The sequence below is a fragment of the Streptopelia decaocto genome (genome assembly GCF_964273445.1).
Source record: "Streptopelia decaocto genome assembly, chromosome: 7".
In the NCBI taxonomy this organism is placed as follows: domain Eukaryota; kingdom Metazoa; phylum Chordata; class Aves; order Columbiformes; family Columbidae; genus Streptopelia; species Streptopelia decaocto.
In genome coordinates this window covers 25,355,417-25,368,764 of record NC_138661.1, presented here as the reverse complement: position 1 = coordinate 25,368,764, position 13,348 = coordinate 25,355,417, and the positions used below count along the sequence as shown (strand labels likewise).

Sequence of the window (13,348 nt, the reverse complement as noted above, 5' to 3'; positions counted from 1 at the left end):
GAGCCTGTCCCCTGCTGCCATGCCCCTCCTCGGTGCATGTCTCTCCCCAGTGCTGCCTGGGTGTCCCGTCCCGCCATGCCCCAGGCAGACCTGACACCTTCTCCCAGCCATCAATCACCTCTGCCTCTGGCCCAGGCCACAGCAGGACAAGCCCATGGCAGTGTTTGCATGAAATGGTGACTCTCCATCCAGGGTGGTTTGCACCTTCCACCTGTCTCTCCCCACCCAGTGCTGGTGTCTGCTGGGAAGGGGCTGTAGCTTTAGAGTGGTTGAGTTTTGCCTCCATTTGGCAGGAAAGCAGCTTTAACCTGTCCGTGCGACAGCCTGGTCCCACTTGGCACCTCAAGGTGACCCCAGCCCATGCAGCTGGCCGCCGTTGCTGGGTCTGACTCTGCCCCAAACGCCAAAGCCCTGCACCCTGTGGAGTGACCGAATGGTGAATTTATTTACTGAATACATTCGTTCAGGTGAGACAACATCTGCCCAATGTATTTATTGAATTAAATTTGTCCAGCTCGCCCTCTGAGTGTTAAAGGGAATGAGAGCCATGTACATCCACCCTGATACACCCCATGATGTGTACATATGTCTCCCAGACAGCCCCACATGAGCACACGCAGACCCATGAAGCCAAACCCACTCTGCGGTACCATCACCTTCCCATCCCAGTAAGGCACTCTTTTCCCCCGAAAGCCATAGGACAGTGACTTCCAGGTGACCCTTTCTGTCCTGCTTTCAGTTGTGAGCACCCTTTCCCCAAAGCTACTGTTTTTCTTCCGTCAAAGGTTAAGCGCCTCCATTCAGCCCTTGTTTGTCTTTGTCCCCCAGTCGTTTGACGTGTTAGATGATAGCCCATGGTGTGTAAATAATGTATATACAGTGAGAAAAGAATTCAGTATTGAGGTGTTTGAGATATGGAGCTGTAACAACTTCTAGTCATCCAGCATCTGTGATTTATGTGCCATTTTCTGTAAAGATATGAACAAGAATAAAACTAAATGGGAATACTGTGTAAGAGTCTGGCCAATGATGTTCAAGGAGGGGAAATTCAGCCAAAGCTGGGAGGGGGTTGGAAATCGGGCTGCAGCTAGAGAGAGATGGGAGCTCCAAAGGGGCACAGAGAGGTCTGCACCTTCCTCCCCACCCAGGCAAGGAGAAGACAAGGCTTGGCTGCCACCCTCCCTTTGCGGTGAAAGACAAAGCTGAAAGGGGTATGCTTGTACCTGGAGCAGAAGTTAGGCATCATGGCATACAACTGGTCATGGAACAAGACCCTTCAGCATCCAGAACAGCCCTAGTCACCCGGTATCACACGTTCCCTGGCATCAGAGAGAAAGTCGGACCTTCGGGCAGGCTCAGCCTCTGCCAGGAGCAGGCAGTGGGGCCCAGCCAGCCCTGGGAGCAGAGGTGGCAGCCAGATGCCGCAAGCACAGGGGAGCTTGTTGCGTGGGAGTGGCACAAATGGGTTTCCAGCAAGGCGAGCTTCAGTTTGAGAGCAGCAGGAGCCCATACTGAGGTATCAGAGAAGAAACCAAGATTTGCCCACCCTGCGAAGGGCAGCTGGGTATGGTCTGATGGAAACACCTGATGTCTTACAGGGGAAAAAGGCTGAGGCAGGGCAGACATGCAAAGGAAATGAGAGACTTTGCTTGTGGAATGATGAGACTGCTTGGGTTTGTCTTTGTGGAACAGCAGTAAGCCCACAGGACTGCGTTTTCCTGGGGTGACAGAGCCCTTGTAAGTCCTGACGTAGCTCTAGGAGCAGCTCTGATACAAACCAGGTGTGTGGTCTGGGATGAGTGTACCTGCTGTCAAATAGCACCTGTCTCTCATACTGGTGTCCAACCTGTTCACCCAAGATATCAGCCCTGCAGACCACCAGAGGTGTCGTACTATGAAGAACACAGAAGAGATCTACTAACCTCTCATCACTGCTGTAGATCCCATTGGTGTGTCTGGCTGAGAACAGCCCTGCCTGCAGGGAGAGCTTTCTTCTGCTCTTCTCTTGTGCCCTCTAGGAAGGGAGGGGAACCTGGTCAGTGAAATTAAGGAAACCTCCAAGCTCTGCCTTAAAAAACCACTACTTATATAGGGCCTGAAGGAGAGGAAGGCAGACAGACGTTTGGAGGCATGGAGGCAGCTTAGCTTGGCTACAGCAGGTGGTGGGAGATCTTGGTGTTAGATGTGCTGCAGTGTTTCATGCCAAACCAGCACCTCAATCTACCATGGCATCATTGAGTGCTTCTAGTCCACCCTGTGGTTCAGGCCTGTCTGAAGTGTTTGGGAGGAGGCAGAGAGCCCAGCCCAGCATGCCAGGGGAGACAGCTCTGATAGTCACCCAGCAGTGAGGTGGGATGGGATACAATATCCCCGTCCTGCAGCAGACAGCCGCAGGAGAAAAACATTCCCTGGCCCACCAGAGACACCACAGCCCAGTGCTCTGCAGGGAATGGGCTTTAATTCTGGGAAGGAGATGGTCCTGTCACCCAAGGCTAGCATGGATGGGACCCTAACATTTACAGGTGGGCTGCCCTGGGCTGCCCTCATGGCTGGCAGAGGACCAGGGGGCTGCAGCCAGGGGGCTGTGGGGAGCAAGGGGATGAGGGTGAATAGAGAGAGGTGGAAGACAGGCAGGTAGGGGCAAAGCAGAGTGGTCCAGGGGTGCAGCTTATCCCCAAGAGACTGGGAGCAGGCTGGTGGAGCATGGCCCAGGCGCTTCAGTCCCCATGGGGTGCCCAGGCACCCGCTCAACCTGGCTCCCGTTCAAGAGCAGCCGTCAGGACTCAAATTATCATGAAGGTTATTTTCAGTTAAATATTTCTACAGTCCACCCTTTTGCCCTCCCTTAAAGGGATTGAATTTCATTTTTCCCATAGTGCTCTGGGAGAGAGGAGGGGAGGAATGAGTCAGAGGAGAAGGGGTTCCCTGCACGGGAGAACTGTTTTGTGTCCAGTCAGCCCAGGGCAACGTAGCCCCAGACCTCACAGGGGCCTGTCTTGGCCAGGTCAGGTGTCCCAAGCGGCTGTGAGGGCTCCAGGCACCCGTCTCCTTGATAAGAGGCAGGTGCCCTGGTATGATGGCTAGGCTGCTGGCCAGGGCTCTCTGCCCTAAAGCTCTTCCTTGGGGTCCCAGATGCTCCCCTGGGTCAGTGGCTGCCCGAGCCTGGAGCCATGGGCCCCTCACTGCCTACATGCCTGAAGCCGTCGCCTTTCCCAGACCCAAGGACCACCAAGGCTTGTACAAGGTGTCGGTGGAGCAGGGGGACGCCTTCTGGGGAGCGCTAGGGAGAAGCCGTCTCACCTGGATCACTCCCTTCCACTCTGTCCAGGACTGCGACCTGCGCCAGGGCAGGGTCTCCTGGTTCCTCGGTGGGCAGCTCAACGTGGCAGGTAAGGAGGGAGACGGACGTGGGAGCCCTCTAAGTGCCTGTGGGTGCCTCTCTGCAAAGATCTTTGGCCCTGGGAGCAGACTGCAGGAGCAGAGTTAAAGGGTTGGAGTGAGGAGGACGCTCCAAAGGTCTAGTTCGTCCTGCAATGGCTGTAGTGTAGTGATGCAGCTGGTCCTAAGGGAGCAACTGGCTCTCGCTGCCAGGGCTGCAGCTGGATGAGGGTGTGCTGGGAGCCAGGCTGCTCTCCCTCAGCTCCCATGGCTCACATAGCAGCTCAGCAGTTCCATTCTGCAGGACCACAGGCAACAGCGCTGAACTCTGTGCATTCAGCAGGCAGTGCTGCACTAGGCTGTCCCTGCGCAGTGAAGGCAGTCTGTATCTGCAGAAAGCAAAATGCAGGAGCAATGGGTGGTACTGGAGGTCCCCACAGCCATGCGAGGCTCTTCTTCTGTGGGCTGGGGCTACCAGGGGAAGACATAGGGGCTGGTGACACTGTGTCCTGCTTACAGTGCTCTTGGTCCCAGTGTCCAAAATACAAAACAAGACCTCAGAAATCATGTCCTACACAGTCTATTTGGGTAGGAGAGCAGTGGTTATTTGCCTTTGGGATTTGAGGTCTTACTGTTCCCCCTTCCGTGTGTGTTTCTTTCTCTACTGTACAACTACAAATGGTGAGGAGAAAAAGGCATTTTGGTATGCAAACTGGGGCTGCTACACCATCCCATGACCTCAGTAGCGCGTTTGAGGAAAACAAAGAGGGGAACAAGGCTTCTGAGGAAACTGCAGCTGCCAGCAATGTAGGAAACTTTTCACAGAAGAATTACAGCCAAAGCCTCAGCCTACCATGTCCCTGGAAAGCCAGGAGCTGTGCACGCCTGGCCTTTGGTCTCCTCCATCTTGGACAAATGCACCCTCCAGCCTTCCTGTGCAGAGCTTTGCCTCATCCTACATTTGTTATTTAGGAGCACAGCCACTGAAAATCTGCCCTAGTCCACGCCAGACGCAGCTGCAAGGCAGCGCTGGGTGGAGTCATGGCTGAGTTAATGTTTGCCAGGCCCTCTGAGGCCACTGGGGATGTGACCTCCAAAGCAACTTCAAGCACTTTTTGTTTTGGACTGCATTAGGTTGCAATTAATGGGGAAGCTGATAGTGGGGATTGTCAGGTATTGGAGTGCTGAGGAGTGTAATGAGCTTGGGTTGGTGCTTGTGGTCTGCTGGCTGGTATCCACAAAGATTATTCCAGTGGATGCACAAGGCTGGTACAGAAGAGACTCACACACAGCCCTGACTCTGATCTGAAAATGGGGCTGCCAGTGCTGGCTTTACGGGAGGTAAGAGTTACTGAGGGTTGCTCTGGCAATGAGGCTGGTTCATCTTTTCCAGTGAACTGTCTGGATCGACATGTCCATGTAGCCCCAGACAAAGTGGCCTTAATCTGGGAGAAGGATGAACCAGGAGAGGAGGTGCGTGTCACGTACAGGTCAGTATTTACCTCTAAGCATATGAGACATGTCACAGCGTGCATGAGCACTGCACAGGGCTGATCTGCTGATGTGCTTCACGTGAGGGGATGCAGCATTTTTTTGTATAGAGAGATCAACAGTATGGTGGCTGTTGGCTTGCCTGCACTGATCTGAGACTTCAGCCTACACCCTGATTAACCCTTCGGGCCCGAGGGGTCCCTACCCCGGGTGGGCAGGCAGATGTAAGCCCCTTGAGGCAGCACCGCAATGCTTGTAAGTAAGATCACATGGGAAAGTCACACATGTGCCTTCCTAGCAAGGCTCCTGGTGTCTAAACTTGGAGGTGAATGGTCTGCAAGAGAGGCCAGATTCACAGCCACATGGGTGCTGGGAGGTCCTATGCTCATCCACACATCAGCAACACTGCTGGGTTTGGCTCTTTGTGGGGGCTGCCTGTCCAGCCTTGCTAGGTTGGTCTGGGGCCCCCCCACCTTCCAGCTCAGTTTGTCTGCTCTCCCAGTTTCCACTGCAAAATCCACTTACATCCCTCTGCACACAGATCAAGTCCCTCTGTCCTCTCTGGCTCCAGACCTCACACGATAAACGTGACCATCCACCCCTGCCAGTCTCCCTGCATGGAGAGCCCTTCCATTAAATGAGTCACTGACAGCCAAGCCATGGATTCTGGGAGGGATGCTTCTCAGGAGAGGCATCGTTTTGCTCACTGCTTTCCTACAACTGCTGTTCTCACTGGCGGGCACAAGCTCTGGAGGACTTGACCTTGTCAGCTTTAGCAAAGCACAAGGCCCTGTTTTCATGGGGGAAGTTATCAGACTCGCCCTGTTTAGCCTCTATCCTTGCAGGGCACTGTGTTTCTTCAGTTGTATGGGCTGATAAGAATTGTCATTGGGAAAGTCAGCTGAGGTGGTGTGGGCTTGCTGAGCCAGACAAATTGCCAGTGGCCATTGCTGGCCCTATGGCTTGCTCCTCATGCTGGCCAGAGAGAGTGTCAGGCTCTGTACAGAAGCCATTCTGATTTATTTATTTTCCATAAATAATGGCCCATGTTAGTGACTGTCTTCTCCTTCCCACTGATATTTTATAGTTCTCCCATGGACTCCCAGTGTGGGGGGTTAAGGTACACAGGGATGTAAGCTGCACAGCTGAGGCCCCCCCATCTTTATGCACACTGGTGAGATCTGCAAAGAAGTCTCTAACTGTGCCATTGCTTTTTTGGGCAGGGAACTGCTGGAGCTGACGTGCCGCCTGGGGAACACCTTAAAACGTCAAGGGGTGAAACGTGGTGACAGGGTGACAATCTACATGCCCCCATGCCCACTGGCGGTGGCTAGCATGCTAGCCTGTGCCCGCATCGGGGCTGTGCACGCTGTGGTGTTTGCTGGGTTCAGCGCAGAGTCCCTTGCAGACAGGATCCGGGATGGTAAGAGCCAGTGGGTAATAGGGATGTGTGTTTCCCTTGGGGGACAGTGTCGAGCTTGTTGGTTTGGCAGCTGGGGAGGCTCAGGGTTGCGCTGATAGCAAAACTTTCCTGAGTAAGACTCCCTGGACTCAGTGAGGGTGGCCTGCCATGACGTGGCCATAGAGCAGGGATTAGCACCCCAGGAAACCACACAGGCTCACTAAATATTTTCCAGCCCATAGGATGGACTGGTTCTCTCCTTCATCCAAGGGACTGAAGTGGCCTAGGATACAGCGCCTCTTCTGAGAGGATGCAACACAGGCAGGAATGAATGGCAAACAAAGATGCAAAGCTGCTGTTTCTGCTAAATGGAGGGCATGAGTAACAGGGGCTGGGAGACGGTGGGAGAAGTGCAGGGTCATGGCAGAGCCAAACTGCTGTGTGATGGATGAAGAGGGGTAGAGCTGCTTATGTGGTTCTTCTGCCTTCGCAGCCCAGTCGGAGACAGTGATCACAGTGAACCAGGGGCTGAGAGGTGGCAAGGTTATTCAGCTAAAGAAGACAGTGGACCAGGCTGTGAAGCAGTGCCCAGAAGTGAAACGGGTTCTGGTTTCCATGAGGACTGATAGCAAGGTTCCCATGACAGCCATGGATGTGCCGCTGGAGGAGGTGAGAGGCCGCCTAGCACTACTGCTGCTTCCCATGGGCAATGTGCCTCATCTGGGAGCAGGGACAGAGCGTGGAGATAAGGTCCTGGCTAGCCATGACAGTTTTTCTGGTGTTGACATGGTGTAGGGACATTGTCCTGCAGCAGCAGCAGCTGGAGCTACACTCAAGTTCAGGAGAGTCTGTTCCTGCACACCAGCCCTATACTGTCATGGGCAGGCAGTGCAAACCAGGACTAGTAGCAGGGTGGACCAGGGGCTAGAAACACCCCAGGTGCGGACTGACATGTGAGTTCAGCCTTGTACAGCCACTGCACTGTCACACGCGGCTCTGCTGGCAGACCTGGCACCCCCTGTGAGCGCCGCTGGCAGCTGGTGTCCAAGTAAGCAGGCAGAGAGGCTGCTCATGTGCTCCTTATCTGTGGCACCCAGGATGGCCAGGCTGCCAGCATGGAGCACTTCTTCTGAAGAGGTGAGCCCCTGCTCTGTGTTTCTGTTAGCTCCCTGGGGCTGCAGAGAGGTCTCTCTGCCTCTGCTCATCCCATCTGCAAGCAATCAGTGCTAGAAAGCCTTCTTGGAAGAATTCTGTGCTGGTCAAAGCAGCAGCAGAGTAAAAATAGCTGCCTCTTACTCAGCAGGTCTGCTCTGGCTGACGACAACATTTGCCAGCTCAGCACAGTGAAAGAGAGGTCAGGATGGGGAGCAAGGGGGTGCAGGTGGGGAGGTGGGGGGGGACAGTATGTGGGGAGACGGGTAGTGCAGGTGCTTGGAAGATGCTCAGGGGAGAAGTGCACATGTGGATGTAGGGACAACACAGGGAAGCCTGTGAGAGCCTGAGAGACAATGGCTGTGCTCTCTCCTGCAGGAGATGATGAAGGAGGATGCACACTGTGAACCCGCTGTCATGGACAGTGAAGACATGTTGTTCCTTCTCTACACATCAGGCAGCACTGGCAAACCCAAGGGCCTAGTTCATTCCCAAGCTGGTTATTTGCTGTTTGCTGCTCTCACGCACAAGGTAATGGAACCCAGCCACAGAGTGCCTGTGAGCTGGCAGTTCATGGACGGTGCAGGGAATAGATGTGGTGTCTTGTTGCACCATGAGATCATCTTTATCCAGAACACAGTCTCTGGGAAGCCCTCCTAGAGCATCAGCTCAGTAGAGCACATCTGCCTACAGGTAGTGGGGAAGAGCAACACATGCTCAGAAGCAGGGCATCCCAAAAACTTACTCCTTTGAGCTCCTCTGCTGGGATCCTTGCTGAGCTCAGGGTTTTCCTGAGGGTTTATGGTGCATTTGGAGCCTAGTAATGCCTGTGGGTGGCTCATGGAGGCCTCTACCACCCCGCCTTTGCCTACAACTCCTTGCCTTCAATGTGGTCCTGTGGGTGTGGAGGGTCCATCCTCACCCTGAAAGTTCTCCTGCTTTGATACTAGAGGATACTTGGATCAGCCTTGTCTAGACACCAGTAGAAGGAAGAAAGGGCTGTAGCTTTCTCCTTTGGCTGTTAGTTAGTTTTGTTTTTTGGTCTCCCTTCCTCCTGCAACTTCATAAAGCACTCAATAATATAATAATACTATGATAATATAATAAAACTCTGCAGGAAGAAGGTGTCCCTGCAGGGGTGGTGTGAAGATGGAAGGATGTAATAACATTATGGCTAAGTGAGGGTACACTGTTCCTGGTTGTCCTCCTTGCCAGGAGGGCAAGCCCAGGTTGTCCCTATCCCCCTCACTGACTCTCCTCTCTTGAGCAGTATGTGTTCGACTACCAGGACAGAGACATCTTTGGCTGTGTGGCAGACATTGGCTGGATCACAGGGCACACCTATGTGGTCTATGGCCCTCTCTGCAATGGCGGCACTACAGTCCTTTATGAGAGCACTCCCATCCATCCTAACCCTGGTGAGTGAGAAGGCATCTAGAGGGAGCTGGGATAAGCCACAGCCACCCTGTGCGGGGTGGGCAGCTGGCGGCTTGATGCCAGGACACAGACAGCAATGCTTCTGCCTCCGCAGGAACAGACTGTGGGCTGTGCCCAGCCGAGAGCTGCAAGGGGAAGGGACTTTTCCTCTGGTTAGGAAGCCACTGCTGCTTCTCTAGGGGTGAAGTTGTTTCTCCCTGTCCCTCCCTGCAGCAGGAAGAGTAGCAGAGCTAGGTGATGTGGAAGAAAAAGGGTTGCAGCTGCTCCTGGGCTGCTTTAGTCATTCCCAGAGTGGGGTTAACTTAGCTGAGGGTACAGGCACTGCTGGAGAGCCCTTCCTCTCACCTCCTCTCCCTCTCTCTTGGTCTTGGGGGTCCTGTGCAGATGGTTACTGGCCTTGTTTCCATTCCAGGCCGCTACTGGGAAACAGTGGAGAGGTTAAAAATTAACCATTTCTATGGGGCACCCACTGCCATCCGCCTGCTCCTGAGATACGGCGATGAATGGGTGAAGAAGTATGACCGCTCTTCTCTCAAAGTGCTTGGCTCAGGTAACTGCTGGTGGCATGGGCTGGAGCAGCACATCCTTGAACAACAGGTTTTGCCTCTTCCCACAAATGCCAAGAGTAACAGCATATGAGAGTAGAAAGTGGGCAGACTCTCCTATTTGGGGGGTGACTCCATGAGCAGGCCTTGGGAAGCTGTGTCTTTGACCTGATCTTTCAGCTCTGTTGTCTTTCCCCTTGCAGTGGGGGAACCCATCAACAAGGAGGCGTGGGAGTGGTACTTTCGTGTGGTCGGCGAGACACGGTGCCCAGTAGTGGACACGTGGTGGCAAACTGGTGAGATGTGTATGACCCCTTGTTCCAGCTTCTGCTCTCCCAGGCTGTAGGAGTGACTTGCTGCTTTGTTGGCCAAGCGGGAATGGTTGTTACTGGCACTCTTGTATGAGCAATGCCGTAAGGGGCCATAGGCACCAAAACATGAAAGAGATAAATGGCCTTTAAAACTATGCCAGAGAAACACAGGGGAGGTGGTGGTAGGGAGCTGATCTCTGCTGAACTAAATGAGCAGGATCATCCTTCTGCAAAGAGCCTTTTCCCGCTCCCCAGCAAACCCAGCCTCAGCTGTGGTCCAGCAGCATGCAGCAAGGGCCAGGGCAAAGGCTGTTGGCCAAGCAGTGCTACCTGGCTTTCCTCTTGCCCCTGACTTTGATGAGCATTACAGCTTCTTTTTCTTCAGAAACAGGAGGCATCTGTATCTCACCTCGTCCTTCTAATCCTGGAGCTGAAATCCTTCCAGGCATGGCTATGAGACCTTTTTTTGGGATCAGCCCCTCCCTCCTGGATGACAAGGTACATTTTTAACCTGCAGCCCCAGCACCAGCTCAGCTCACTTTACCCCAGGTGCTTGCAGACAGGTGTGGAAATCTGCAAACTCCTTTCCTGCTCACCTCTGCTAGATGGCCACCCTCTTTACCAGAAAGGGACTACCAGTAAAGCTGTTCTTGCACCTAGTGCAGAAGTCCAGTTGTTTTCTACCTTGCTCTGTCCTGACAAGATGGGCTGTGCTTGGGTTCTCTACTGGCCTTTCCAGGGTGAGGTAGCTGGGCAGGGACAGCCAGCCTCCCTGGATGAGCCTTGTGTCCCAGCACAGCAAGCAGCTGGTGGCAGACCTCCTCTGGGAGAGACTGGGCCTGTCCCCTTGGAGCCAGGGGCATAGGACACCCCTCACTGCCTTCCCTGACATTGCCATCATAGGGTTGTTACTGGACATAGTGCTAAAAATAGGCAATGACTAAACAACCCAAGTACCCTCAGCCATGGTTACTAAACGTAACTATTTTGCAGGGAAATGTCCTTCGGGAAAACAACATCTCTGGAGCCCTGTGCATCTCACAAGCCTGGCCAGGTATGGCACGAACCATTTACAAAGACCACAAGAGATTTCTGGAAACCTACCTGACTCCTTATCCAGGTAAGGAGACATTGTGGCAGGTCACGGCAGAGGTGTTTGGTTTGGTACGCCTGGGTCTGCCTGCTGGCTTTCTGCACAGGGCAGGACTTGGGAGAGCTGGCACTGTTGCTTCATTCTTCTACACTCCCCACGGTGTTGAGGGCCTTCATCTGTCCCTGCCTGAGACCTCATCACTGCCATGGGAATAGGCTTCTGTCACTCACTTTCCCCATTGGATCACATGTGGTTTTATGGCACTGGATTTCTCCTTCTGCCTCCAATGCCCTCAAGCACAGAGAGGCCTCTTGGTGCATCTCTTGCAAACCCTGTTGGCTCCTGTCGCTCATACAGAGGCACTGAGCAAGCCCAAGTGTGTGTCTCCATGTGAAGCAAACGGGTCAAGCAGCAGGACCACAGGTACCTGCGCTGGGGCAAAGTGTTCCCAGCCCGTGGTGATGAGGCATGACAGGCATTAGCACACTGCAGAATGAGGAAAGGAGCCCAGTGACGGAGCAGGTAGCAACAGAGGCAGACGACTAATAAGGAAGGTAGGCACCTTCACCTGGAGCAGCTGAGAGGAAGGAGCAGAGCACATGAGCCCTGGTGTCAACAGAGGAGAAGGGTCAAGGTGAGAATGTGACTGGTGGGTAGCTCACAAGCTCACTGTAACAACTGATGATGGTGTGGTTCTGGCCCCTGCAGGGTTTTTCTTCACTGGGGATGGTGCGTATCGTACCAGTGAGGGCTACTACCAGCTGACAGGACGGCTGGATGACATCATTAACATCAGCGGGCACCGGCTGGGCACTGCAGAGGTGGAAGATGTTGTGGTAAGAGGTGTGGGTGGGAGGTAAAGCCATTTGAGGGGGCAGCGAAGGTGCACTGGTGGTGCCCAGGGAAGCCTCTTGGAAATACCCAGAGAGAAACACGCTGCTGCTGTAGCTTCAGGGAGCACTGCTGGACACATGGCCTGCCTGCAGGAACAGCTTCCCACCCTCTCCCCTCCCTTTTCACTCTGCAGCAAGAGAGGTACAAAGCCTGATATGCTTGATGCTGTAAGCAGGCAAATCCCAAAGCATCCATGGGCCAGTAAAGGTTGTGGGACCTAGTGGAGCAATCTGGAGGCGCACAACAGTGTCTAGAAGGTGCAAGCCTAAATCAGCCAGAGACAGGGGGAAAGACTTGTCTTTGCAGACCAACCTGCTAAGGCAAGAAGGAAAAAGGGCAGAGACCACCTGAGGCCCTTTCCTATTGCTCCACATTACTGTGGGCTGCAGCAGCCAAGCCAGGGCAGGGCGGGTCCCAGGTGGCAGCCAGACTGCTGAAAAGTGCTGAGACAAACCCTAGCCCTGTTTTCTTCCAGAATCACCATGTGGCAGTGGCGGAGTCTGCTGTCATCGGCTATGCACATGAGATCAAGGGAGAAGGTGAGACACTTGCGTTCCTGCACCCAAAATGCCTGTCCTGGGCTGTTGCAATGCAGTGGGAAATAGCACTGTCACACCAACCACTGGTAGCAATGCTGTGCCAACACCCCCGAGTGGGGATCTTGACACAGCCATCACAAGCTACACTGCAACCAGTTGGGTTCTGCACGAGGTGCAAATGCTGTGGTCAAAAGCACTTACAGCTCATGGTATTGAGTATTCCCCAAGGCCACCAGCAGAGAGGCAACTCTCCTGGCAGGAGGTCCAGGCAGCCTCTCAGGAAGACCCTGCACACACTGCCCAGTAACCCCATGGTCCTTCTGCCAGGAGCCTACGTGTTTGCTGTGCTGAAGAAGGGCAGCAGCTACACGCAGGAGACTCTTGCTGCTGAACTACGGGAGCTGATCTCCAAGAAGATTGCAAAGTATGCAGCTCCAGAGTACGTTCAGGTAACGCCTGTAGGCTGACCCAGCACTCACTCTGGCAGCCTGGTGAACCCCCTTCCCTCAGCCTTAGCTCTGCTCCTCCCTGTTACAGGTCACGCACCGGCTGCCAAAGACACGCTCGGGGAAGATTATGCGTCGGGTGCTAAGGAAAATTGTGGAGGGCAAGGCCAGTGACCTTGGGGACATAACCACCCTGGATGACCATGAAGCTGTGCAGCAGATCATAGAGGGACACAAGCATCTGGTGGAAAGGCAGAAGAGCTGCTAGCTTGCCTCTGTCAGCAGCCATCTCCTGGTCCTTCACTGCAGAACTGGGGCCACATCCAGAAATATCAGTAAGCAAATGGTGCTCAGTGAGTTCTCAGGGGCTGTTACCTCCACTGCAGTCTCAGAGTGACCTCTGCACAACAGAGACCCTCAAAACCTCTGTCTTCACACTCCTGTGGGAGGCAGGGAAAAAAACATGATACATCATAGGCAGAACAGTAAGGGGAGACCAGCTGTGTTTCCTCCTTAGAGGAAAGACCCACAGAAAGCCAAAAGCCCTCAGTGGGTTCCTTGTGCCTTGCAGTAGCTGTGGCAATAGCAGCAAGGTAGGATACTACAGGCAGCCCTGGATAGGTATATTACTCCTACCCTGCTCTGCTCTTCAGTAGACTA

General features: G+C 53.9%; 1 protein-coding gene and 1 pseudogene across 3 annotated transcripts in view; one reads left to right on the top strand and one right to left on the bottom strand.

The window, feature by feature from the left end:
- The window catches only part of ABCD4 (ATP binding cassette subfamily D member 4), a 32,275-nt gene that overhangs the window by 2,905 nt on the left and 16,022 nt on the right, over window positions 1–13,348 (bottom strand). The window contains exons 20-21 of one of the 2 annotated variants that reach the window (XR_014184538.1): window positions 1,923–2,014; window positions 371–968 (exon numbers count right to left, since the gene is read on the bottom strand). The gene's annotated coding sequence lies outside the window, so the exon portion shown is untranslated. Of the gene's footprint in view, window positions 1–370; window positions 969–1,922; window positions 2,015–13,348 lie in introns of those variants that run through there. The other variant, XR_014184537.1, reaches the window with a different exon arrangement.
- On the top strand, window positions 2,028–13,325 carry LOC309442063 (acetyl-coenzyme A synthetase 2-like, mitochondrial; annotated as a pseudogene). Its single transcript, XR_014186705.1, has 14 exons — window positions 2,028–3,389; window positions 4,772–4,868; window positions 6,093–6,292; window positions 6,765–6,940; window positions 7,802–7,954; window positions 8,694–8,841; window positions 9,273–9,410; window positions 9,609–9,701; window positions 10,102–10,214; window positions 10,710–10,836; window positions 11,518–11,645; window positions 12,179–12,242; window positions 12,570–12,691; window positions 12,780–13,325. The product of XR_014186705.1 is annotated as an acetyl-coenzyme A synthetase 2-like, mitochondrial (transcript).